The sequence below is a fragment of the Scyliorhinus torazame genome, chromosome 1, assembly GCF_047496885.1.
Source record: "Scyliorhinus torazame isolate Kashiwa2021f chromosome 1, sScyTor2.1, whole genome shotgun sequence".
NCBI lineage: Eukaryota > Metazoa > Chordata > Chondrichthyes > Carcharhiniformes > Scyliorhinidae > Scyliorhinus > Scyliorhinus torazame.
This window is the reverse complement of record NC_092707.1, coordinates 212,532,503-212,558,390: the sequence shown is the minus strand read 5'-3', so window position 1 is coordinate 212,558,390 and position 25,888 is coordinate 212,532,503. Positions and strand designations below refer to the sequence as shown.

The window sequence follows — 25,888 nt, the reverse complement described above, 5'->3', positions numbered from 1 at the left end:
AGGTTAGGGTGAGGGCGGGGTTAGGATGAGGGTTGGATTAGGATGAAGGTTGGGTTCGGGTGAGGGTTGGGTTAGGGTGAGGGTTAGGTTAGGGTGAGGGTTGGGTTACAGTGAGAGTTAGGTTAGGGTGAGGGTGGGGTTAGGGTGAGGGTTAGGTTAGGGTGAGGGTTGGGTTAGGATGAGGGTTGGGTTAGGGTGTGGATTGGGTTAGGGAGAGGGTGGGGTTAGGGTGAGGGTTAGGTTAGGGTGAGGGTTGGGTTAGGGTGAGGGCGGGGTTAGGGTGAGGGTTAGTTTAGGGTGAGGGCGGGGTTAGGGTGAAGATTAGGTTAGGATGAACGTTGGGTTTGGGAAGGGTTGGGTTAGGTTGAGGTTTGGGTTAGGGAGATGGTTGGGTTAGGGTGAGGGTTGGGTTAGGGTGAGGGTTGGGTTAGGGTAAGGTTTGGGTTAGGGTGAGGGTTGGGTTAGGGTGAGGGTTGGGTTAGAGTGAGGGTTTGGTTAGGGTGAGGGAGTGGTTAGGTTGTGGCTAGGTCTAGGATGAGGGTTAAGGTTGGGGTTAGGGTGATGATTTGGTTCGTGTGAGGATTGGGTTAGGGTGAGGATTGAGTTAGGATTTGGTTAAGAGTTGGGTGAGAGTGAGAGATAGGGATAGACTGAGGGTTGGGTAAGTGTTAGGGTTAGGCTGAGGGTTGGGTTAGGGTGAAGGTTGGGTTAGGGTGAGGGTTGGGTTGGGATGAGGGTTAGGTTAGGGTGAGGTTTGGGTTAGGGTGAGGGTTGGATTCGGGTGAGGGTTGGGTTAGGGTGAGGGTTGGGTTAGGGTTAGGGTTAGGGTTACAGTTATGGTTAGGTTAGGGTTAGGGTTAGGGTTAGGGTGAGGGTTAGGGTTAGGGTGAGGGTTGGTTTAGGATGAGTGTTGGGTTAGGGTGAGGTTTGGGTTAGGGTGAGGGATGGGTTAGGGTGAGGGTTGGGTTAGGGTTAGGGTTAGGGTTACAGTTATGGTTAGGTTAGGGTTAGGGGTAGGGTGAGGGTTAGGTTAGGCTGTCGGTTGAGTTAGGGTGAGGGTTAGGTTAGGGTGAGGGTTGGGTGAGGGTGAGGGTTACGTTAGGATGAGAGTTGGGTTGGGGTGAGGGTTGAGTTAGGGTGAGGGTTAGGTTAGGGTGAGGGTTGGGTTAGGGTAAGGTTTGGGTCAGGGAGAGGGTTGGGTTAGGGTGATGTTGGGGTTAGGTTGTGGCTAAGGCTAGGATAAGGGTTAAGGTTGGGGTTAGGGTGATGATTTGGTTAGTGTGAGAATTGGTTTACGGTGAGGATTGGGTTAGTATTAGGTTAAGGGTTGGGTGAGAGTGAGAGATAGGGATAGACTGAGGGTTGGGTGAGAGTTAGGGTTAGGCTGAGTGTTGGGTTAACGTGAAGGTTGGGTTAGGAATAGGTTAAGGGTTGAGTGAGAGTGAAGATAGGGATAGACTGAGGGTTGGGTGAAAGTTAGGGTTAGGCTGAGGGTGGGTTAGGGTGAAGGTTGGGTTAGGGTGAGGGTTGCGTTAGGGTGAGGGTTGGGTTAGGGTGAGGTTTGGATTCGGGTGAGGGTTGGGTTAGGGTAAGGGCTGGGTTAGGATGAGAGTTAGGTTAGGGTGAGTTGGTTTAGGATGAAGGTTGGGTTAGGATGAGAGTTAGGTTAGGATGAGGGTTGGGTTAGGGTGAGGGTGGGGTTAGGTTGTGGCTAAGGCTAGGATGAGGGTTAAGGTTGGGGTCAGGTGATGATTTGGTCAGGGTGAGGGTTGGGTTAGGGTGAGGATTGGGTTACGATTAGGTTAAGGGTTGGGTGAGAGTGAGAGATAGGGATAGACTGAGGGTTGGGTGACAGTTAGGGTTAGGCTGAGGGTTGGGTTAGGGTGAGGATTGGGTTACGATTAGGTTAAGGGTTGGGTGAAAGTGAGAGATAGGGATAGACTGAGGGTAGGGCGAGAGTTAGGGTTAGGCTGAGGGTTGGGTTAGGGTGAAGGTTGGGTTAGAATGAGAGTTAGGTTAGAGTGAGGGATAGGTTAGGATGAAGGTTGGGATAGGTTAGGGTTAGGGTTAGGTTAGGATGAGAGTTAGGTTAGGGTAAGGGTCGGGTTAGGATGAAGGTTGGGTTAGGGTGAGGCTTGGGTTAGGGAGATGGTTGGGTTAGGGTAAGGTTTGGATTAGGGTGAGGGTTGGGTTAAGGTGAGGTATGGGTTAGAGTGAGGGTTGGGTTAGGGTGAGGTTGGGGTTAGATTGTGGCTAAGGCTAGGATGAGGGTTAAGGTTGGGGTTAGGGTGATGATTTGGTTTGTGTGAGGATTGGGTTACGGTGAGGATTGGGTTAGGATTAGGTTAAGGGTTGGGTGAGAGTGAGAGATAGGGATAGACTGAGGGTTGGGTGAGAGTTAGGGTTATGCTCAGGGTTGCGTTAGGGTGAATGTTGGGTTAGGGTGAGGGTTGGGTTAGGATGAGGGTTAGGTTAGGGTGAGGGTTAGGTTAGCGTGATGGTTGGGTAACAGTGAGAGTTAGGTTAGGGTGAGGGCGGGGTTAGGGTGAGGGTTGGATTAGGATGAAGGTTGGGTTCGGGTGAGGGTTGGGTTAGGGTGAGGGTTAGGTTAGGGTGAGGGTTGGGTTACAGTGAGAGTTAGGTTAGGGTGAGGGTGGGGTTAGGGTGAGGGTTGGGTTAGGGTGAGGGTTGGGTTAGGGTGAGGTTTGGGTTAGGGTGAGGGCGGGGTTAGGGTGAGGGTTGTATTAGGATGAATGTTGGGTTCGGGTGAGGGTTGGGTTAGGGTGAGGGTTAGGTTAGGGTGAGGGTTGGGTTACAGTGAGAGTTAGGTTAGGGTGAGGGTGGGGTTAGGGTGAGGGTTGGGTTAGGGTGAGGGTTGGGTTAGGGTGTGGATTGGGTTAGGGTGAGGGTGGGGTTAGGGTGAGGGTTAGGTTAGGGTGAGGGTTGGGTTAGGGTGAGGGCGAGGTTAGGGTGAGGGTTAGTTTAGGGTGAGGGCGGGGTTAGGGTGAAGATTAGGTTAGGATGAACGTTGGGTTTGGGAAGGGTTGGGTTAGGTTGAGGTTTGGGTTAGGGAGATGGTTGGGTTAGGGTGAGGGTTGGGTTAGGGTGAGGGTTGGGTTAGGGTAAGGTTTGGGTTAGGGTGAGGGTTGGGTTAGGGTGAGGGTTGGGTTAGAGTGAGGGTTTGGTTAGGGTGAGGGAGGGGTTAGGTTGTGGCTAAGTCTAGGATGAGGGTTAAGGTTGGGGTTAGGGTGATGATTTGGTTCGTGTGAGGATTGGGTTAGGGTGAGGATTGAGTTAGGATTGGGTTAAGAGTTGGGTGAGAGTGAGAGATAGGGATAGACTGAGGGTTGGGTAAGTGTTAGGGTTAGGCTGAGGGTTGGGTTAGGGTGAAGGTTGGGTTAGGGTGAGGGTTGGGTTAGGATGAGGGTTAGGTTAGGGTGAGGTTTGGGTTAGGGTGAGGGTTGGATTCGGGTGAGGGTTGGGTTAGGGTGAGGGTTGGGTTAGGGTTAGGGTTAGCGTTACAGTTATGGTTAGGTTAGGGTTAGGGTTTGGGTTAGGGTTAGGGTTAGGGTGAGGGTTAGGGTTAGGGTGAGGGTTGGGTTAGGATGAGTGTTGGGTTAGGGTGAGGTTTGGGTTAGGGTGAGGGATGGGTTAGGGTGAAGGTTGGGTTAGGGTGAGGGTTGGGTTAGGGTGAGGGTGGGGTTAGGGTGAGGGTTAGGTTTGGGTGAGGGCGGGGTTAGGATGAGGATTAGGTTAGGATGAGGGTTGGGTTCGGGTCAGGGTTGGTTTAGGGTGAGGGTTAGGTTAGGGTGAGGGTCGGGTTACATTGATGGTTGGGTTAGGGTGAGGGTAAGGTTAGGGTGAGGGCGGGTTTAGGGTGAGGATTAGGTTAGGATAAGCCTTGGGTTTGGGAAGGGTTGGGTTAGCTTGAGGTTTGGGTTAGGGTGAGGTTTAGGTAAGGGTGGGGTTTGGGTTAGGGTGAGGGTTGGGGTAGGGAGATGGTTGGGTTTGAGTAAGGTTTTGGTTAGGGTGAGGGTTGGGTTAGGGTGAGGGTTGGGTTAGAGTGAGGGTTGAGTTAGGGTGAGAGTGGGGTTCGGTTGTGGCTAAGGCTAGGATGAGGGTGAGGGTTTGGTTAGGGTGAGGGTTAGGTTAGGTTGACGGTTGAGTTAGGGTGAGGGTTAGGTTAGGGTGAGGGTTGGGTGAGGGTGAGGGTTACGTTAGGATGAGGGTTGGGTTGGGGTGAGGGTTGAGTTAGGGTGAGGGTTAGGTTAGGGTGAGGGTTGGGTTAGGGTGAGGGTTACGTTAGGATGAGGGTTGGGTTGGGGTGAGGGTTGAGTTCGGGTGAGGGTTAAGTTAGGGTGAGGGTTGGGTTAGGGTAAGGTTTGGGTCAGGGAGAGGGTTGGGTTCGGGTGAGGTTGGGGTTAGGTTGTGGCTAAGGCAAGGTGAGGGTTCAGGTTGGGGTTAGGATGATGATTTGGTTAGTGTGAGGATTGGTTTACGGTGAGGATTGGGTTAGGATTAGGTTAAGGGTTGAGTGAGAGTGAAGATAGGGATAGACTGAGGGTTGGGTGAAAGTGAGGGTTAGGCTGAGGGTTGGGTCAGGGTGAAGGTTGGGTTAGGGTGAGGGTTGGGTTAGTGTGAGGGTTGGGCTAGATTGAGGTTTGGATTCGGATGAGGGTTGGGTTAGGGTAAGGGCTGGGTTAGGATGAGAGTTAGGTTAGGGTGAGTGTTGGTTTAGGATGAAGGTTGGGTTAGGATGAGAGTTAGGTTAGGATGAGGGTTGGGTTAGGGTGAGGGCGGGGTTAGGTTGTGGCTAAGGCTAGGATGAGGGTTAAGGTTGGGGTCAGGGTGATGATTTGGTTAGGGTGAGTGTTGGGTTAGGGTGAAGATTGTGTTACGATTAGGTTAAGGGTTGGGTGAGAGTGAGAGATAGGGATAGACTGAGGGTTGGGTGAGAGTTAGGGTTAGGCTGAGGGTTGGGTTAGGGTGAGGATTGGGTTGCGATTAGGTTAAGGGTTGGGTGAGAGTGATAGATAGGGATAGACTGAGGGTAGGGTGAGAGTTAGGGTTAGGCTGAGGGTGGGGTTAGGGTGAAGGTTGGGTTAGGATGAGAGTTAGGTTAGAGTGAGGGTTGGGTTAGGATGAAGGTTGAGATAGGTTAGGGTTAGGGTTAGGGTAAGGGCTGGGTTAGGATGAGAGTTAGGTTAGGGTAAGGTTCGGCTTAGGATGAAGGTTGGGTTAGGGTGAGGCTTGGGTCAGGGAGATGGTTGGGTTAGGGTAAGTTTTGTGTTAGGGTGAGGGTTGGGTTAGGGTGAGGTTGGGGTTAGATTGTGGCTAAGGCTAGGATGAGGGTTAAGGTTGGGGTTAGGGTGATGATTTGGTTTGTGTGAGGATTGGGCTACGGTGAGGATTGGGTTAGGATTAGGTTCAGGGTTGGGTGAGAGTGAGAGATAGGGATAGACTGAGGGTTGGGTGAGAGTTCGGGTTATGCTCAGGGTTGTGTTAGGGTGAATGTTGGGTTAGGGTGAGGGTTGGGTTAGGATGAGGGTTAGGTTAGGGTGAGGGTTAGGTTAGGGTGAGGGTTGGATTACAGTGAGAGTTAGGTTAGGGTGAGTGCGGGGTTAGGGTGAGGGTTGGATTAGGATGAAGGTTGGGTTCGGGTGAGGGTTGGGTTTGGATGAGAGTTAGGTTAGGGTGAGGGTTGGGTTACAGTGAGAGTTAGGTTAGGGTGAGGGCGGGGTTAGGGTGAGGGTTGGGTTAGGGTGAGGGTTAGGTTAGGGTGAGGGTGGGGTTAGGGTGAGGGTTAGGTTAGGGTGAGGGCGGGGTTAGGGTGAGGGTGGGGTTAGGGTGATGGTTAGGTTTGGGTGAGGGCAGGGCTAGGATGAGGATTAGGTTAGGATGAGGGTTGGGTTTGGGAAGGATTGGGTTAGGTTGAGGTTTGGGTTAGGGGAGGTTTGGGTTAGGGTGAGGGTTGGGTTAGGGTGAGGGTAAGGTTAGGGTGAGGGCGGGGTTAGGGTGAGGATTAGGTTAGGATGAGCCTTGGGTTTGGGAAGGGTTGGGTTAGCTTGAGGTTTGGGTTAGGGTGAGGTTTAGGTTAGGGTGGGGTTGGGTTAGGGTGAGGGTTGGGGTAGGGAGATGGTTGGGTTAGGGTAAGGTTTTGGTTAGGGTGAGGGTTGGGTTAGGGTGAGGGTTGGGTTAGAGTGAGGGTTGGGTTAGGGTGAGGGTGGGGTTAGGTTGTGGCTAAGGCTAGGATGAGGGTTACGGTTGGTGTTAGGGTGATGATTTGGTTAGTGTGAGGATTGGGTTAGGGTGAGGATTGAGTTTGGATTAGGTTAAGAGTTGGGTGAGAGTTAGAGATAGGGATAGACTAAGGGTTGAGTGAGAGTTACTGTTAGGCTGAGGGTTGGGTTAGGGTGAAGGTTAGGTTAGGGTGAGGGTTGTGTTAGGGTGAGGGTTAGGTTAGTGTGAGGGTTGGGTTAGGATGAGGGTTAGGTTAGGGTGAGGGTTTGGTTAGGGTGAGGGTTGGATTCGGGTGAGGGTTGGGTTAGGGTAAGGGCTGGGTTAGGATGAGAGTTAGGTTAGGGTGAGGGTTGGATTAGGATGAAGGTTAGGGTTAGGGTTAGGGTTGGGTTCGGGTCAGGTTTGGGTTAGGGTGAGGGTTAGGTTAGGGTGAGAGTTGGGTTACAGTGAGGGTTGGGTTAGGGTGAGGTTTGGGTTAGGGCGAGGGTTGGGTTAGGGTGACGGTTGGGTTAGGGTTACGGTTAGGGTTAGGGTTACAGTTATGGTTTGGTTAGGGCTAGGGTTAGGGTGAGGGTTAATGTTAGGGTGAGGGTTGGGTTAGGGTGAGGTTTAGATTAGGGTGAGGATTGGGTTATGGTGAGGATTGGGTTTGGGTGAGGGTTGGGTTATGGTGAGGGTTGGGTTAGGGTGAGGGTGGGGTTAGGGTGAGGGTTAGGTTAGGGTGAGGGCGGGGTTAGGATGAGGATTAGGTTAGGATGAGGGTTGGGTTTATGAAGGGTTGGGTTAGGTTGAGGTTTGGGATGGGGGAGGTTTGGGTTAGGATGAGGTTTGGGTTAGGGAGATGGTTGGGTTAGGGTAAGGTTTGGGTTAGGATGAGGGTTGGGTTAATGTGAGGGTTGGGTTAAGGTGAGGGATGGATTAGGGTGAGGGTTAGGTTTGGGTGAGGGTTGGGTTAGGGTGAGGGTTAGTTTAGGGTGAGGGCGGGGTTAGGGTGAAGATTAGGTTAGGATGAGCGTCGGGTTTGGGAAGGGTTGGGTTAGGTTGAGGTTTGGGTTAGGGTGAGGTTTAGGTTAGGGTGGGGGTTGGGTTAGGGTTTGGGTTGGGTTAGGGTAAGGTTTGGGTTCGGGTGAGAGTTGGGTTTGGGATGAGGGTTGGGTTAGAGTGAGGGTGAGGTTAGGGTGAGGTTTAGGTAAGGATGAGGGTTAGGTTAGGGTGAGGGTTTGGTTAGGGTGAGGGTTGGATTCGGGTGAGGGTTCGGTTAGGGTAAGGGCTGGGTTAGGATGAGAGTTAGGTTAAGGTGAGGGTTGGATTAGGATGAAGGTTAGGGTTAGGGTTGGGTTCGGGTCAGGGTTGGGTTAGGGTGAGGGTTAGGTTAGGGTGAGGGTTGGGTTACAGTGATGGTTGGGTTAGGGTGAGGTTTGGGTTAGGGTGAGGGTTGGGTTAGGGTGACGGTTGGGTTAGGGTTAGGGTTAGGGTTACAGTTATGGTTAGGTTAGGGTTAGGGTTCGGGTGAGGGTTAGGGTTAGGGTGAGGGTTGGGTTAGGGTGAAGTTTGGGTTAGGGTGAGGATTGGGTTATGGTGAGGGTTGGGTTTGGGTGAGGGTCGGGTTAGGTTTAGGGTTAGGGTTAGGGTGAGGGTGGGGTTAGGATGAGAATTAGGTTAGGATGAGGGTTGGGTTTATGAAGGGTTGGGTTAGGTTGAGGTTTGGGATAGGGGAGGTTTGGGTTAGGATGAGGGTTGGGTTAGGATGAGGGTTAGGTTAGGGGGAGGTTTGGGTTAGGGTGAGAGTTGGATTCGGGTGAGGGTTGGGTTAGGGTGAGGGTTGGGTTAGGGTTAGGTTTAGGGTTAGGGTTACAGCTATGGTTAGGTTAGGGTTAGGGTTAGGGTTAGGGTGAGGGTTAGGGTGAGGGTGAGGGTTGGGTTAGGATGAGGGTTGGGTTAGGGTGAGGTTTGGGTTTGGTTGAGGGTTGGGTTAGGGTGAAGGTTGGGTTAGGGTGAGGGTTGGGTTAGGGTGAGGGTGGGGTTAGGGTGAGGGTTAGGTTTGGGTGAGGGCGGGGCTAGGATGAGGATTAGGTTAGGATGAGGGTTGCGTTTGGGAAGGGTTGGGTTAGGTTGAGGTTTGGGTTAGGGGGAGGTTTTGGTTAGGGTGAGGGTTGGGTCAGTGTGAGGTTAAGGTTAGGTTGAGGGCGCGGTTAGGGTGAGGATTAGGTTAGGATGAGCCTTGGGTTTGGGAAGGGTTGGGTTAGCTTGAGGTTTGGGTTATGGTGAGGTTTAGGTTAAGGTGGGGGTTGGGTTAGGGTGAGGGTTGGGGTAGGGAGATGGTTGGGTTAGGGTAAGGTTTTGGTTAGGGTGAGGGTTGGGTTAGGGTGAGGGTTGGGTTAGAGTGAGGGTTTGGTTAGGTTGAGGGTGGGGTTAAGTTGTGGCTAAGGCTAGGATGAGGGTTACGGTTGGTGTTAGGGTGATGATTTGGTTAGTGTGAGGATTAGGTTAGGGTGAGGATTGAGTTAGGATTAGGTTAAGAGTTGGGTGAGAGTTAGAGATAGGGATAGACTAAGGGTTGGGTGAGAGTTAGTGTTAGGCTGAGGGTTGGGTTAGGGTGAAGGTTAGGTTAGGGTGAGGGTTGGGTTAGGATGAGGTTTGGGTTAGGGTGAGGGTTGTGTTAGGGTGACGGTTGGGTTAGGGTTAGGGTTAGGGTTACAGTTATGGTTAGGTTAGGGTTAGGGTTCGGGTGAGGGTTAGGGTTAGGGTGAGGGTTGGGTTAGGGTGAAGTTTGGGTTAGGGTGAGGATTGGGTTATGGTGAGGTTTGGGTGAGGGTCGGGTTAGGTTTAGGGTTAGGGTTAGGGTGAGGGTGGGGTTAGGATGAGAATTAGGTTAGGATGAGGGTTGGGTTTATGAAGGGTTGGGTTAGGTTGAGGTTTGGGATAGGGGAGGTTTGGGTTAGGATGAGGGTTGGGTTAGGATGAGGGTTAGGTTAGGGGGAGGTTTGGGTTAGGGTGAGAGTTGGATTCGGGTGAGGGTTGGGTTAGGGTGAGGGTTGGGTTAGGGTTAGGTTTAGGGTTAGGGTTACAGCTATGGTTAGGTTAGGGTTAGGGTTAGGGTTAGGGTGAGGGTTAGGGTGAGGGTGAGGGTTGGGTTAGGATGAGGGTTGGGTTAGGGTGAGGTTTGGGTTAGGTTGAGGGTTGGGTTAGGGTGAAGGTTGGGTTAAGGTGAGGGTTGGGTTAGGGTGAGGGTGGGGTTAGGGTGAGGGTTAGGTTTGGGTGAGGGCGGGGCTAGGATGAGGATTAGGTTAGGATGAGGGTTGCGTTTGGGAAGGGTTGGGTTAGGTTGAGGTTTGGGTTAGGGGGAGGTTTTGGTTAGGGTGAGGGTTGGGTCAGTGTGAGGTTAAGGTTAGGTTGAGGGCGCGGTTAGGGTGAGGATTAGGTTAGGATGAGCCTTGGGTTTGGGAAGGGTTGGGTTAGCTTGAGGTTTGGGTTATGGTGAGGTTTAGGTTAAGGTGGGGGTTGGGTTAGGGTGAGGGTTGGGGTAGGGAGATGGTTGGGTTAGGGTAAGGTTTTGGTTAGGGTGAGGGTTGGGTTAGGGTGAGGGTTGGGTTAGAGTGAGGGTTTGGTTAGGTTGAGGGTGGGGTTAAGTTGTGGCTAAGGCTAGGATGAGGGTTACGGTTGGTGTTAGGGTGATGATTTGGTTAGTGTGAGGATTAGGTTAGGGTGAGGATTGAGTTAGGATTAGGTTAAGAGTTGGGTGAGAGTTAGAGATAGGGATAGACTAAGGGTTGGGTGAGAGTTAGTGTTAGGCTGAGGGTTGGGTTAGGGTGAAGGTTAGGTTAGGGTGAGGGTTGGGTTAGGATGAGGGTTAGGATTCGGGTGAGGGTTGGGTTAGGGTAAGGGCTGGGTTAGGATGAGAGTTAGGTTAGGGTGAGGGTTGGATTAGGATAAAGGTTAGGGTGAGGGTTGGGCTCGGGTCAGGGTTGGGTTAGGGTGAGGGTTAGGTTAGGGTGAGGGTTGTGTTACAGTGAGGGTTGGGTTAGGGTGAGGTTTGGGTTAGGGTGAGGGTTGGGTTAGGGTGACGGTTGGGTTAGGGTTAGGGTTAGGGTTACAGTTATGGTTAGGTTAGGGTTAGGGTGAGGGTTAGGGTTAGGGTGAAGGTTGGGTTAGGGTGAGGTTTGGGTTAGGGTGAGGATTGGGTTATGGTGAGGGTTGGGTTTGGGTGAGGGTTGGGTTAGGGTGAGGGTTGGGTTAGGGTGAGGGTGGGGTTAGGGTGAGGGTTAGGTTAGGGTGAGGGCTGGGTTAGGATGAGGATTAGGTTAGGATGAGGGTTGGGTTTATGAAGGGTTGGGTTAGGTTGAGGTTTGGAAAAGGGGGAGGTTTGGGTTAGGATGAGGGTTGGGCTAGGGTGAGGGTAAGGTTAGGGTGAGGGTTAGGTTAGGTTAGGATGAGGGTTGTGTTAGGATGAGGGTTGGGTTAGGGTGAGGGTTGGTTCAGATGAGGGCTGGGTTAAGGTGAGGGTTGGGTTAGGGTGAGGGTTGGGTTAGGGTGAGGATTGAGTTAGGGTGAGGGTGGGGTTAGGGTGAGGATTAGGTTAGGGTGAGGACGGGCAAGGGTGAGGATTAGGTTAGGATGAGCGTTGGGTTTGGGAAGGGTTGGGTTAGGTTGAGGTTTGGGTTAGGGTGAGGTTTAGGTTGGGGTTGGGTTAGTGTGAGGGTTGGGATAGTGTGAGGGTTGGATTAGGATGAAGGTTGGTTAGGGGGAGGGTTAGGTTATGGTACGGTTTGGGTTAGGATGAGGGTTGGGTTAATGTGAGGGTTGGGTTAGGGTGAGGGTTGGATTAGGGTGAGGGTTGGGTTAGGGTAAAGGCTGGGTTAGGATGAGAGTTAGGTTAGGGTGAGGGTTGGATTAGGATGAAGGTTGGGTTCGGGTGAGGGTTGGGTTAGGGTGAGGGTTAGGTTAGTTTGAGGGTTGGGTTACAGTGAGAGATACGTTAGGGTGAGGGCGGGGCTAGGGTGAGGGTTGGGTTAGGGTGAGGGTTGGGTTAGGGTGAGGATTGGGTTAGGGGGAGGGTGGGGTTAGGGTGAGGGTTAGTTTAGGGTGAGGGCGGGGTTAGGGTGAAGATTAGGTTAGGATGAGCGTCGGGTTTGTTAAGGGTTGGGTTAGGTTGAGGTTTGGGTTAGGGTGAGGATTAGGTTAGGGTTAGGGTTAGGGTTAGGGTGAGGTTTAGGTTAGGATGGGGGTTGGGTTAGTGTGAGGGTTGGGTTAGGGTAAGGTTTGGGTTAGGGTGAGAGTTGGGTTAGGGTGAGGGTTGGGTTAGAGTGAGGGTTGGGTTAGAGTGAGGGTTGGGTTAGGGTGAGGGTGGGGTTAGGTTGTGGCTAAGTCTAGGATGAGGGTTAAGGTTGGGGTTAGGGTGATGATTTGGTTGTGTGAGGATTGGGTTAGGGTGAGGATTGAGTTAGGATTGGGTTAAGAGTTGGGTGAGAGTGAGAGATAGGGATAGACTGAGGGTTGGGTGAGAGTTAGTGTTAGGCTGAGGGTTGGGTTAGGGTGAAGGTTGGGTTAGGGTGAGGGTTGGGTTAGGATGAGGGTTAGGTTAGAGTGAGTGTTGGGTTAGGATGAGGGTTAGGTTAGGGTGAGGGTTTGGTTAGGGTGAGGGTTGGATTCGGGTAACGGCTGGGTTAGGATGAGAGTTAGGTTAGGTTGAGGGTTGGATTAGGATGAAGGTTAGGGTTAGGGTTAGGGTTGGGTTCGGGTCAGGGTTGGGTTAGGGTGAGGGTTAGGTTAGGGTGAGGGTTGGGTTACAGTGAGGGTTCGGTTAGGGTGAGGTTTGGTTTAGGGTGAGGGTTGGGTTAGGGTGACGGCTGGGTTAGGGTTAGGGTTAGGGTTAGGGTTACAGTTATGGTTAGGTTAGGGTTAGGGTTAGGGTGAGGGTTAGGGTTAAGGTGAGGGTTGGGTTTGGGTGAGGGTCGGGTTAGGGTGAGGGTTGGGTTAGGGTGAGGGTGGGGTTAGGATGTGGATTAGGTTAGGATGAGGGTTGTGTTTATGAAGGGTTGGGTTAGGTTGAGGTTTGGGATAGGGGGAGGTTTGGGTTAGGATGAGGGTTGTGTTAGGATGAGGGTTGGGTTAGGGTGAGGGTTGGTTCAGATGAGGGCTGGGTTAAGGTGAGGGTTGGGTTAGGGTGAGGGTTGGGTTAGGGTGAGGATTGAGTTCGGGTGAGGGTGGGGTTAGGGTGAGGGTTAGGTTAGGGTGAGGACGGGGTTAAGGTGAGGATTAGGTTAGGATGAGCGTTGGGTTTGGGAAGGGTTGGGTTAGGTTGAGGTTTGGGTTAGGGTGAGGTTTAAGTTAGGGTGGGGGTTGGGTGAGGGTGAGGGTGAGGTTAAGGTTAGGGTGAGGGTTGGGATAGTGTAAGGGTTGGATTAGGATGAAGGTTGGGTGAGGGGGAGGGTTAGGTTAGGGTGAGGTTTGGGTTAGGGAGATGGTTGGGTTAGGGTAAGGTTTGGGTTAGGATGAGGGTTGGGTTAATGTGAGGGTTGGGTTAGGGTGAGGGTTGGATTCGGGTGAAGGTTGGGTTAGGGTGAGGGTTGGGTTAGGGTGCGGGTGGGGTTAGGGTGTGGCTAAGGCTAGGATGAGGATTAAGGTTGGGGGTCAGGTGATGATTTGGTTAGGGTGAGGGTTGGGTTAGGGTGAGGATTGGGTTAGGATTAGGTTAAGGGTTGGGTGAGAGTGAGAGATAGGGATAGACTGAGGGTTGGGTGAGAGTTAGGGTTAGGCTGAGCATTGGGTTAGGGTGAGGGTTGGGTTAGGATTAGGTTAATGGTTGGGTCAGAGTGAAGATAGGGATATACTGAGGGTTGGGTGAGAGTTAGGGTTAGGCTGAGGGTTGGGTGAGGGTTAGGGTTCGGGTTGGGTGTGAGTTAGGGTTAGGCTGGGGATTGGGTGAGAGTGAGGGTCACTGTTAGGCTGAGGGTTGGGTGAGAGTTAGGGTTAGGCTGGGGATCGGGTGAGAGTGAGGGTTAGGATTGGGTGCGAGTTAGGGTTAGGCTGGGGATTGGGTGAGAGTGAGGGTCAGTGTTAGGCTGAGGGTTGGGTGAGAGTTAGGTTTAGGCTGATGGTTGGGTGAAGGTGAGAGTTAGGGTTTGGCTGAGGGTTGGGTGAGAGTTAGGGTTTTGCTGGGGATTGGGTGAGAGTGAGGGTTAGGCTGGGGATCGGGTGAGAGTGAGGGCTAGGGTTGGGTGCGAGTTAGGGTTAGGCTGGGGATTGGGTGAGAGTGAGGGTCAGTGTTAGGCTGAAGGTTGGGTGAGAGTTAGGGTTAGGCTGATGGTTGGGTGAAGGTGAGGGTTAGGGTTTGGCTGAGGGTTGGGTGAGAGGGTTTTGCTGGGGATTGGGTGAGAGTAAGGGTTAGGGTTTGGCTGAGGGTTGGGTGAGAGTCAGGGTTAGGCTGGGGATTGGGTGAGAGTGAGGGTCAGTGTTAGGCTTAGGGTTGGGTGAGTGTTAGGGTTAAGATGAGGGTTGGATGAGCGTGAGGGTTAGGGTTAGGTTGGGTTCGAGTTCGGGCTAGGGTGAGGGTTAGATTTAGGACTGGGTCATAATCATGAATGATTGATAATGTTGACATGAGAAGATAATTGTCACCTTCACAGCTGATATAATAGATCAGCTGGTAGTGGGCTATTGTTGATATTTGCGGTAAAGTCAGCTACCCAATGTGAAACCTGTCTGAATTATTTCTATTGATCTCAGATGCAACAGGTGGGAGTATCGTTCTGTTAGATTACATACCAGAAGTGACAATGAGAATGACACCTCATACTTTCACTCCATGATTGCTCAGATTGTTAATGCCGAGTTTGTTTGATGTACACAGATCGGATTGGTCCAATTGTCATCCCCAGTGTGCGCTGACAGGTGATCTCTGTGGCGGGAAGGATGGGAAACAGTTGGCCAGCAGTTACTAGGTGAACACCCCGAGTAGCCCTGATCAGGACAGGGATAAAATAACAGACAACACCGTGTAGTCTCCCTGGCTGCAATGTCAATGTGTCGGGATGATATCTGGTCAGAGAATCATAGAATCTACAGCGCAGTAGGAGGCCATTCGGCCCATCGGGTATGCACTGTGCCTTGGAAAGAGCACCTGATTTATGCCCAGTAACCCCACCTAACTTTTGGACACTAAGGGGCAACTTAGCGTGGCCAATCCACCTAACTGGCACATCTTTGGACTGTGGCAGGAAATCGGAGCATCCGGGGGGAAACCCACGCAGACACGGGGAGGACGTGCAAACTGCACACAGAGAGTCACCCGAGGCCGGATGTGAACCCAGGACCTTGGACCTGTGAGACAGCAGTGCTAACCACTTTGCCACCCCAGGTGGTTTGCCATAGCTAACACTCGGGATTCGAAATTCACCTCCTGTTGTAGCCCCAGCCAATGTGAGAAACGATAGAGATGAGTACGGATTGAGATCTGGGGCACAATCTATCAGCCTCGCCTCACCTGATTCAGGACGCGACAAGGTCGGTAAATCTCGCGAGATGCCACCAGCTTCGCCACGCTTCGCAAGATCTAATGAGATCTCGTGAGGCATCACAGTTTGGATCCGCCCATTGAGGTTGGAACCCAAATTTGTATATTCAAACGAGCAGTGAGCCTCACTTTGGATATGTCTACGCCGGATCTACCCAGAGCCCGGAACCTAACAACCTTGCCTCGGAGACCCCGAATGGGCGCCAGTTTGCACTGGTTTCCACAAACCTGGGTGGTCGGGCTCTGGGCAGGGTGGTATCCGGGCAGCCCCGATCCCACCTGGGCAAGGTGACACTGGCAGCTGGAACCCTGGCAGTGCCATCAGGGCACCCTGGAAGTGCCATCCTGTGCCAGTGCTGTGGTGGCACTGCCAGGCTAGCGGTGCCCAGGTGGCATCTTGCCCATGCCGGGGAATGGGCCCAGGGCTGTCATGCCGTCATGAAGTGGGGTGTGAGGTGGGCTCAATGATCCACCTATTGGGGGAGGGGGGGGAGGTCCCGGGAGTGGGGGGGGGGGGGGGGGGGGGTCCACGAGGTGGGGTGGGGGGTGAGGTCCCCGATCTCTTCCTGCACTGACGTGTAGTCAGATAGCACAGGAAGTGAGCCTATGTGCGGCTTCGGTGAGGCGTTCCTGGTCAAGACTCGTCAATGAAGATGAGTCCCCCTTTAATAGCGGGATGGTCCTGGGCACCGGGAAACATTCGGCTAAACGCGCCTGATACGGGACTGGACTGTTTCATTTCCGTTAAATCGCGCCCCTGGTGGTTAAATGAATCGTACCCAAGATAAAGATCCAACCCCAGTGACTGGGCTCCTGCACAAAACAAGCCCCTTCAGGGGGTGGGAGCAGGAGCTGGTTACCACCCGGGAAAGTGCACCAGGTGGACAGAGGGGCATTGGAGACAATAGATCGATGGCACATTCCCCCTGCCTGCCTTCGGAACAATAATCCATGACTGCTCATCGCAAAGTGGCACAGCCAGAATGCATGGAACTGACAATTAATTATCCGGGCTGTATAATTATTCCTCATTCTGGACAAATCCAAAACAAAACAGTTAAGGTGGGGGAGTGACGGTTAATTTATTCCTCACACTAAATGGAGAAGCAATTAGAGAGACATTTTTAGCCTGTTCCTGTTCCTTGAGCACCCCCTGCATTTTAATGACTGCTGCTGTTGTTTGGCAGTCTGCTCGCTGGGAGGCTGGGCTCTGCATCTTATCTTCACATCGCCCGGCTTGGATTTTATTTTTAAACCGGCAATGTTGTGCAATCCTGGACGTTTGAGGTTCTAGTGCGGCTGACAGTTTGGATAAGTGGGTCAGGTAGGTTACCATGGTGATGTTGGGGTCGCTTTGAGCTGTGAGCCTGTCCACTTAAGACAGCAAGAAGACAGAGAATAAAGGATGCCTTCATTTCAGGGCTCACTCACCATCGAGAGAATGGCCGAGAGTAAAATATACTTATGTGCATGAAATGTAACCTTTATCGCAGTGAATAGGGAAGGTATTTTTAAAAAATTGGTGAGTATGTTTCGAGCTTTTTCACAAGGAATCTTAAAGCATAATTGCAGAGGAAATAATCAATAACGTTGTATCTGTTGCTGTCTGGCTGGAGTGGTCCTGAAATCTCCAGCTGGTTGAGGGAAATATCCCATTGTCCACAGCAGTGACGAGAGGGGCTCGGTGGGCCTGGGCGGACTGAGGGGGGGGGGGGGGGGGGGGGAGACGGGGGTCTTATAATTCCTATATTGGTCAAACTGTCTCAACCCATTCCTTGTGAGATCTTCTCAATGCTGCATTGCTGGTAAATTGATCTGAAGACAAAATTATTCCAACCATCTGTTATTATAATTTGGTAACTGGCTGGAAATTAAGTCTTTGCATTTACACCCCTCATTATCATTTTGTGTGTTAATGCAAGTATAAAGTTTGCCCTCCAAAGGCGAGTTAACCCTTTGAGGGTTTCATACAGGTGGTTAATCTCGGTCCCTGTTTGAATCGTGCTTGTGTGTCAGTTGACACAAAACCGCCAGTGTGTGTGATACAGTGTGTTTGTACAATTACTCTCACAACTCTGTGCGTGTGTATATTTATTCATAACATGCATCTTGTAGCTGATTGCTGTTTTCATTGTATTCGGCTGTAAGCTTTTTAAATGAAAAGTACTGCTGTTTAAGGTGCTAGTTGACTGCTTGTTTTGAGATGTTCGTTCTGTGACTTGCTACAACTTTATTTTATTAGCTGGGCTGAGGAAGGGGACAGATGCGTCCAGTTGCAATGTTCATTTGAAGGCAGTGTGTGCGAGAGACAGAGTCGATGCAGAGAGAGTTGTGGGTTTGAACCAGAAGCAAGGGCAGTGCACAATGCAGGACTCCGCTTCAAAGGAATTTGAAGCTGAGCTTGGTCACAGTTTGTGAAGAGTTTGTTTGACTGGAATGTCAGGAAACTGGAAGCAGTTTTATGCTGATAACAGTCTGTACTCTTTGTGAACAGGTTAGCCGCCATTCCTACCCACTCAAGTCATTTTTTTCTTATTTACTCCCCAGTTTTTTTTAATCTTTCCCGAGGAACCAGATTCCCCAGCCATACCTCATTAAATGGATTATACTTGTGCGAGACCAGGCAATGACTACTGGGAAGCTATTTAACTATGGGGTGCATCAAGCTTCACCTAATTCTCACCCAAATGACCTCCGCCTGCCCTGGCTAGTGTTCTTGAAGTTTCTACTTCAGTCTGGGAAATGCTAAGGCCACCTGTTGCCCCTTGTAATTTCCCTGGAGAAACTAGCAAATCAAGTGTGGGCACGGAGGGCTTGCTAATTCTGGAGTCTCATCCCTAGTTAATTACTTCTCTACTTCTAAGCTGCTGGTTGGTTTTGTTTGAAGGTCCTGGGCCTGGAGATTTGGAATTGGATGTTACCAGTGCTCTTGGGTGACATGGTGGCACAGTGGTCAGCACTACTGCCTCGCAGCATCAGGGTCCTGGGTTTGATTACAACCTTGGGTGACTGTCTGTGTGGAGTTTGCACGTTCTCCCCGTGTCTGCGTGGATTTCTTCCGGTTTTCTCCCACAGGCTAAAGATGGGTAGGTTAGGTGCTAAATTGCCCCTTAGTATCCAAACATGAGCAGGTTAAGTGGGGTTACAGTGGCGGGAATAGGGTGTTTTGGATGTGGGCATTGCCGGCTGTGCCTGCGCTTATTGCCCATCCCTAAGTGCCCTTGAGGGGCCAGTTAATAGTCAACCCCACATTGCTGTGGGTCTGGAGTCACATGTAGGCCAGACCAGGGAAGGAGGGCTGATTTCCTAAAGGATATTAGTGAATCAGGTGGGTTTTTATGACAATCAACAATGGTCATCATTAGATCTTTAATTTCAGATTTTTATTGAATTCAAATTTCACCATCTGCAGTGGTGGGATTCGAAACCGGGTCCCCAGCGCATTACTCTGGGTCTCTGGTTTACTAGTCCAGTGACAATATCACTATGCCACCCCTTAGGTGTGGGAGTGGACCTAGGTAGGGTGCTCTTTCAGAGGGTCAGTGTATACTCGATGGGCTGAATGGCCTCTTTCTGCACTGCAGCAATTCTATGGATTCTTCTATGGATTCTTGTCTCATTGGGTGTGTGGATTCCAAATCAGAGCACCAGACTTTGCTATTGCCTGCAACTGGAGATAACAGTGAATTACCAGGATAATGGATCACCAGGTCATTGTGGATGAGGAAGCACTCTAATTTACAAAGTAAGAAAAACGTACATTTATATAGCGCCTAACACGACCTCAGGATATTCCAAAATGCTTTTCAAATGAAGTATTTTGGAAGTGTAGTCGCTGTTGTAATGTAGGAAATGTGGCAGCCAGGTTTTGTACAGCAACATCCCACAAACAGCAATGTGACAATTACCAGATAATCTATTTTTGTGAGTGCTCAAAGAACAAAGAAGTGTACAGCACAGGAACAGGCCCCTCATCCCTCCAAGCCTGCGCCAACCATGCTGCCCGTCTGAACTAAAACCTTCTCCACTTCCGGGGTCTGTATCCCTCTTTTCCCTTCCGATTCATGTTTTTGTCAAAACGCCCCTTAAACATTGCTATCATCCCTGCTTCCACCACCTCCGGCAGTGAGTTCCAGGCACCCACCACCCTCCGTGTAAAAAGACTTCCTTCGCACATCTCCTCTAAACGTTGCCCCTCGCACCTTAAACCTATGTCCCCTAGTAATTGACTCTTCCACCCTGGGAAAAAGCTTCTGACTATCCACTCTGTCTATGCCCCTCATAATTTTGTAGACTTCTATCAGGTCGCCCCTCAACCTCTGTCTTTAAATGAGAACAAACCAAGTTTATCCAGCCTGACTTCATAGCTAATGCTCTCCATACCTGGCAACACCCTGATAAACCTTTTCTGGACCCTCTCCAAAGCCTCCAGATCCTTCTGGTAGTGTGGCGACCAGAATTGAACACTATACTCCAAGTGTGGCCTAACTAAGGTTCTATACAGATGCAGCATGGCTTGCCAATTTTTAAACTCAATGCCCAGCTGATGAAGGGAAACATGTCGAATGATTTCTTGACTACCTTCTCCACCTGCCTTGCCACTTTCAGTGACCTGTGGACCTGTACACCCAGATCCCTCTGCCTGTCAATACACTTAAGGCTTCTGCCATTTACTGTATATTTCCCACCTATATTAGATGTTCCAAAATGCATTACCTCACATTTTTCTGGATTAAACTCCATCTGCCATCTCTCCGCCCAAGTCTCCAACTTCAAGAGATGAAATGAGCAGGTTAGGTGGGGTTATAGGGATAGGATGGGGCAGTGGGCCTAGTTGAGGTGCTCTTTCAGAGGGCCAGTGCAGACTCAATGGGCTGAATGGCCTCCTTCTGCACTGTCGGGATTCTATGGGGATGAACATTGATCAGGTCACCGGGGATAATTGTCCTGCTCCCTTCGATATAGTCTCATATCATCTTTGGTCACCTGAGAAAGCAGACAGGGGTCACAGTTTAACATCTCATCGGGAAGACAGAAGATGCTGTGGCCTCCACCTTGCTGGATTTAAAGCTCCATGAGAAGTGACTGCACCTGATGATGATAAAAAAGCTCAGACACCCCGAGCTACCAGCAGACTGGCTAGGGAGAGAGGCTCATCGCTGTTCTCCATCACCACACTGACCTACCAAATCAGGGTAGGAGCTCAAAACAACTGTCAGAGTTATACAGGTGTAATAAATCCCTGTAAAACTGGAGGAACGATAGGCTCACAACTGGATCAGGCACAAAGTTAGACGTTTCATATAAGTTTTAAAGCTGTTCTTAGTGAGATATAGGAACATCAGTCACCTTGATTTAAGTTGTCACTCTGTTCCGTGTCCCAGGGGTAGGAATGTGCAGCTTTACATCAATCTCACACATCGATTTTTACGTATTGTCTGTGCAACAGGAATGTTTCTTTCTCAAAGGAAGAAGCACCTTCATTTGGATTGGGATTTAATATCTTCGGGAAGGTTGTGAATGGGCAGCCATCTTTACCCAGGAAGAAGTGGACAGGAATGGGACTGGAGAGGGAATAGGGGGGGATAAGGGAGAAAAGGGAGAGTGACACTGTCACTGTCTGTGTGGAGTCTGTACGTTCTCCCCGTGTCTGTGTGGGTTTCCTCCGGGTGCTCCGGTTTCCTCCCACACTCCAAAGATGTGCAGGTTAGGTGGATTGGCCATGACAAATTGCCCTTAGTGTCCAAAAAGGTTGGGTGGGGTTACGGGGATAGGTTGGAGGTGTGGGCTTTCCAAGGGCCGGTGCAGACTCGATGGGCTGAATGGCCTCCTTCTGCACTGTAAATTCTATGGTTCTATGACTGGGGAGGGATGGAGGAGGGTCAGGTGTGAGGTGAGAAGGGAGGGGAAGTAACTGCAGAAGAATTGGGATAGGACAAGGGCGGGATGGGTTAGGGAGGGACAGGAGAGCGAGGAGTAGGAAGAGATGGGGAGGGACTGCAAGGGCAAATGAAACGTTGGGAGAGAAGGGAGTTATGATTGTGAGCAGGTTGATTAACGTTTATGCGAGCATGAAATGGATGCTAGCATGCATTTCTTGTTAAATAGAGTGTTAACATGAATGGCAGCGTGAAATAGGCACTACAGTATGTGTGAGTTTAAAGCAGGACAATAAGCTATGTGATTGTGTAAATCTCGGTGAATCAGGTGCATTAACATGTATACAAATGTGCAATAAGGGCATTAATGTGTAGGGGAATGTGTGATGGTATTCATGTACATGCATGTGCAGTCATGTACACACCCCAGAACTGAGTCGAGGATGTATACACGTCATTTAATTGTCACTACATTCAAGCAGCACATTTTTGAGCTTCAGAATTATCTTGACATATTCCTCAGTGCTCAGAGTGGAGTTTTAGTTATGGGTGAAGTTCCTGTGAACATTGACGAGTGAGTTGGGACAGGAAAGAACTGCGAGAAGGTGACAAATACAAGTGTGTGTGCTGGGAGGTGCAGGCAAGCAGATAAGCTGAGAACAGTCAATTCCTTCTCGATGATGGAATGTGAGCAATTTGGTGGAAGCGGTTTCAGAAGGAAGTGACCAGTTTTTCAAAGAAATTGCAGTGCAGAAGGAGGTCATTCGGCCCATCGAATCTGCACCGGCCCTTGGAAAGAGCACCCTACTTAAACCCACGTCTCCACTCTATTCCTGTAACCCAGTAACCCTACCTAACCTTTTTGGACACAAAGGGCAATTTAGCATGGCCAATTCACCTAACCTACACATCTTTAGACTGTCGGAGGAAACCGGAGCACCTGGAGGAAACCCACACAGATACGGGGGGAAAGTGCAAACTCCACACAGTCACCCGAGGCTGGAATTGATCCCGGGACCCTGGAGCTGTGAGGCAGCAGTGCTAACCACTTTGTCATCGTGCCGCCATTTGGTGAATAGTACGTGGCCCACGGCCTGCATGGTGGCACTGGAGGTCAAGCAGCTCCAGAGAAGATAGATAAGAGAGTTAATGATTGGTGATGGACAGGAACTCTTGCGGATATGACTTTGGGACCAGAAATGGAGGGGTGATCATCTGCTTCACAATCTGTTCATGCTGTAAAATGATCAGCAGACAAAATGAGTACCCAGGAGTATCTGGATGTGAGTAGGCCCTAAAGTGGCCATCCAGAGCTGTTGGCCAATTGGTTGGGCAGAAGTCTAATGAATATATTTAAATCAGGATCCTTTGCTGTTTGTTGGACCAAGGGAGGATTTTAAGATAGCAGTGAGTGGCTGCTAGCCAGCTATACTGGAGCAATTAACAATCATCTTTAAAAGACGATTGGAAATCGGCCACACTAAAGTTTTATGGAGTCACCCAATGTGTGGCTGCTCCTTGTGGCCCAACAAGTGGCCTCCCACCCTCTGACAGTCCATCAGTGCCCCACATCGCTCAAGCCTGGAGTTAAAATAGCAGGTCAGGTCTCAGTGATGTCAACAAAACTCACGCTAACGTCTAAGAGGACCATAAGACCATAAGACATAGGAGCAGAATTAGGCCACTTGGCTCATTGAGTCAGCTCTGTCATTCAATCATGGCTGATATTTTTCTCATCCCCATTCTCCTGCCTTCTCCCCATAACCCCTGATCCCCTTATTAATCAAGAACCTATCTATCTCTGTCTGAAAAACACTCAGTGAAGTGGCCTCCACAGCCTTCTGTGGCAGAGAGTTCCACAGATTCACCACCCTCTGGCTGAAAAAATTCCTCCTCATCTCTGTTTTAAAGGATCATCCCTTTAATCAGAGATTGTGTCCTTTGGTTCTAGTTTTTCCTACTAGTAGAAACATCCTCTCCACGTCCACTCTATCCAGGCCTCGCAGTATCTTGTACGTTTCAATAAGATCCCCTCTCATCCTTCTAAACTCCAATGAGTACAGACCCAGAGTCCTCAAACGTTCCTCATACGACAAGTTCTTCATTCCAGGGATCACTCTTGTGAACCTCCTCTGGACCCTTTGCAAGGCCAGCACACCCTTCCTTAGATACGGTGCCCAAAACTGCTCACAATATTCCAAATGGGATCTGACCAGAACCTTATACAGCCTCAGCAGTATCTCCCTGGTCTTGTATTGTAGCCCTCTTGACAGGAATGCTAACATTGCATTTGCCTTCTTAACTGCCGACTGAACCTGCACATTAACCTTCAGAGAATCGTGAACAAGGACTCCCAAGTCCCTTTGTGCTTCTGCTTTCCGAAGCATTTCCCCATTTAGAAAATAGTCTATGCCTAGATTCCTCCTTCCAAAGTGCATAACCTCACACTTTTCCACATTGTATTTCATTTGCCACTTCATTGCCCAATCTCCTAGCCTGTCCAAGTCCTTCTGCAGCCCCCCTGCTTCCTCAATACTACCTGTCCCTCTACAGATCTTTGTATCATCTGCAAACTTAGCAACAGTACCTTCAGTTCCTTCTTCCAGATTGTTAATGTATATTGTGAAAAGTTGTGGCCCCAGCACAGACGCCTGAGGCACACCACTAGTCACCGGCTGCCATCCTGAAAAGGACACTGGCCCAATCTGCTGATTTCAGATGGGAAAGGGGCTGAATAATCCCACATGCTAACTGGTAGATTTATTAACTAAAGGCACAGTCTCAATACTGACAGGAAAGGGTTTAGTGACATTCAGAGTCCGTCAAGTTTGAGTTTGTGAATAAGTGTGAGTTCTGCTGTAGTTATCGAAAAGTGGGAAAGAAATTTTGAGAAGTTTGCAGTCGCGACAGTGTGGCTCTCGCACCTCTGAGTCAGGAGGTTTGTGAGTTCATGTCTTACTTTAGATATTTGAGCATTAGATTTAAGCAAGTGCTGCACAGTTATAGGTGTGGCCTCACAGATGAGGTGTTAAATTGTGTCTCCATCTGCTGTCTCAGGTACATGGAAGAGATATTGGCATTAATTCAAAGAAAGGTAGAGGAGTTCTCACCATTATCCTGAAAAATAATCCCACAACTAACATCGCAAAAACAGACAATCTGGTCATTATTACATTGCTGCCCATGGGATCTTGCTCTGCACAAATTGGCTGCCGTGTGATGCGACCATCAATTCACACGAGCCGGAGAGTTGAAGTGAACAGTGGTTTTAATCAGCTAGAACTGTGCCTGCCTGCGACTGCTCTGTACTGAGTGCCGCCTACAGGCTGCAGATCTATATACCTCTCCTGAGGGGGCGGAGCCATAGGCAGAGCCCACACGGGCACCAACATAATACAATGTAATGTAATACAATAGTGAATGGTAGCAGTAATACATTCACCACACCGTGTTTCCTATATTACGATAACAACTGAACTTCAAAATCGCTTTACAGGCTACAAAGTGTTTCAGTTGTGAAAGCCGCAATAACAATTCAAGCTCTTTTCCTGAAATTCATATTTCATAGTAAATGGTGATGTATATTGTCACTGGCGAACCGTCGGGTTTGCTCCAGTTGCAACAATAACAAAATGCAGATCGGATGAAGGCCTGTGGTAAAATGAATGTCTTGAGGAAATGTTTCCTGACACCCTCTTTTGTACGTTTGTTACCTCCAAAAGCGACTATTCCAATGACTCCCAGCTTGTTTCCCACATTCTACCCTCCCTGAACTTGAGGTCTTGAAAACACTGCTACCCATTGTGGTGGTATGCATTAAGGGTATTACGGTACCCTGTGATACCGAGACGCTATTGGTGGATAGACGCCGGATCCCGATTGGACCAGCTGCCTACTGGCACCCATTCGACTCATCGAATCATTATAACAATGCAAGAAATGCCTCTGTAAATAATTCAGTTGCCCAGTAAAAGCGGCATTGTAAATAGTGCTAGAAGTTTTATATCGGAGCATAGCCGCTGTGTTAGTGGCATCCCAGGTACCGATTCTGGAAACCCCTACCACCATACGGCTCACTACCCCCGCCGGGTATTTTTTAACGAGGAGTGAATCTGGTGGTATGCATTAAGGGTATTACGGTACCCTGTGATGCCGAGAGGCTATTGGTGGATAGACGCCGGGTCCTGATTGGATCAGCCGCCTACTGGCTCCACCCAATAAGGCGGAGTATAAGAGCCCGGGTTCTCCCAGCACTGTGCTGCTGGGGAACAAGTCTGCGTAATAAAGCCATTGATTGACTCCTTCTCATCTCGTCTCGTGAGTGATTGATTGTGCTACACCCATGTCTTAACTTGCAGCAAGTCCTGTATCACCCTGATACTCACTGACCTACATTGATTCGCGGTCAAGCAATGCTTTGGTTTCCCTTCCTTGCTTTCAAATCTGATCATGGTCTTACCCCTCCCTATGTCTGGAATCTCTGCCAGCCTACACCTCTCTGAGATATCTCATTGGGCAGCATGGTAGCACAGTCGTTAGCACTGCTGCCTCATAGCACCAGGGACTCTGGTTCGATTCCGGCCTAGGGTGACTGTCTGTGTGGACTTTGCTCGTTCTCCCCGTGTCTGCATGGGTTTCCTCCGGGTGCTCCGGTGTCCTCCCACAGTCCAAAGATGTGCAGGTTAGGTGGATTGGCTATTCTGAATTGCCACTTAGTGTTGAAAATGTTAGGTAAGGTGCACTTTTGGAGAGTCGGTGCAGATTCAATGGGTCGAATCTCCTCCTTCTGCACTCTAGGGATTCTATGATTTCTATGCTATCTGCACTTCTCTAATTCAGATCAATTCAACAACACCCCATCATTGGCAGATGTACCTTCATCTGCTTTGGTCTCCATTTTTAAAACAGCTTCATGAGACATGGGTGTCACTAGCTAGGCCAGCATTTGTTGCCCATCCTTAATTGCCCTTGAGAAGGTGGTGGTGAGCCACCTTCTTCAACCACTTTAGTCTGTGTTGCGTAGGTATGCCCATTCCTGGGAGGGAGTTCCAGGATTTTGACCCAGCGACAGTGAAGGAAGGCGATATATTTCCAAGCCAGCATGGTGAGTGAATTGGAGGGACCTCCAGGTGGTGGTGTTTCCATGTATCTGCTGCTCTTGTTCTTCTAGATGGTAGTGTTCGTGGTTTTGGAAGCTGCTGCCTAAGAGCATCCTACTCAAGCCCATGTCTCAACTCTATCTGCCTAACCCAGGAAC

The 25,888-nt window shown here is 50.2% G+C and overlaps 1 protein-coding gene across 4 annotated transcripts in view; it reads left to right on the top strand.

Moving 5' to 3' along the window:
- LOC140418707 (regulating synaptic membrane exocytosis protein 3-like) overlaps nucleotides 1-25,888 on the top strand; it is a 559,728-nt gene that overhangs the window by 74,196 nt on the left and 459,644 nt on the right. Inside the window, exon 1 of one of the 4 annotated variants that reach the window (XM_072502300.1) lies at nucleotides 15,442-16,076. The exons of 1 other annotated variant lie outside the window; for it this stretch is intronic. The gene's annotated coding sequence lies outside the window, so the exon portion shown is untranslated. Of the gene's footprint in view, nucleotides 1-15,441; nucleotides 16,077-16,113; nucleotides 16,275-25,888 lie in introns of those variants that run through there. 2 more of the 4 variants (XM_072502279.1, XM_072502293.1) reach the window with 2 other exon arrangements.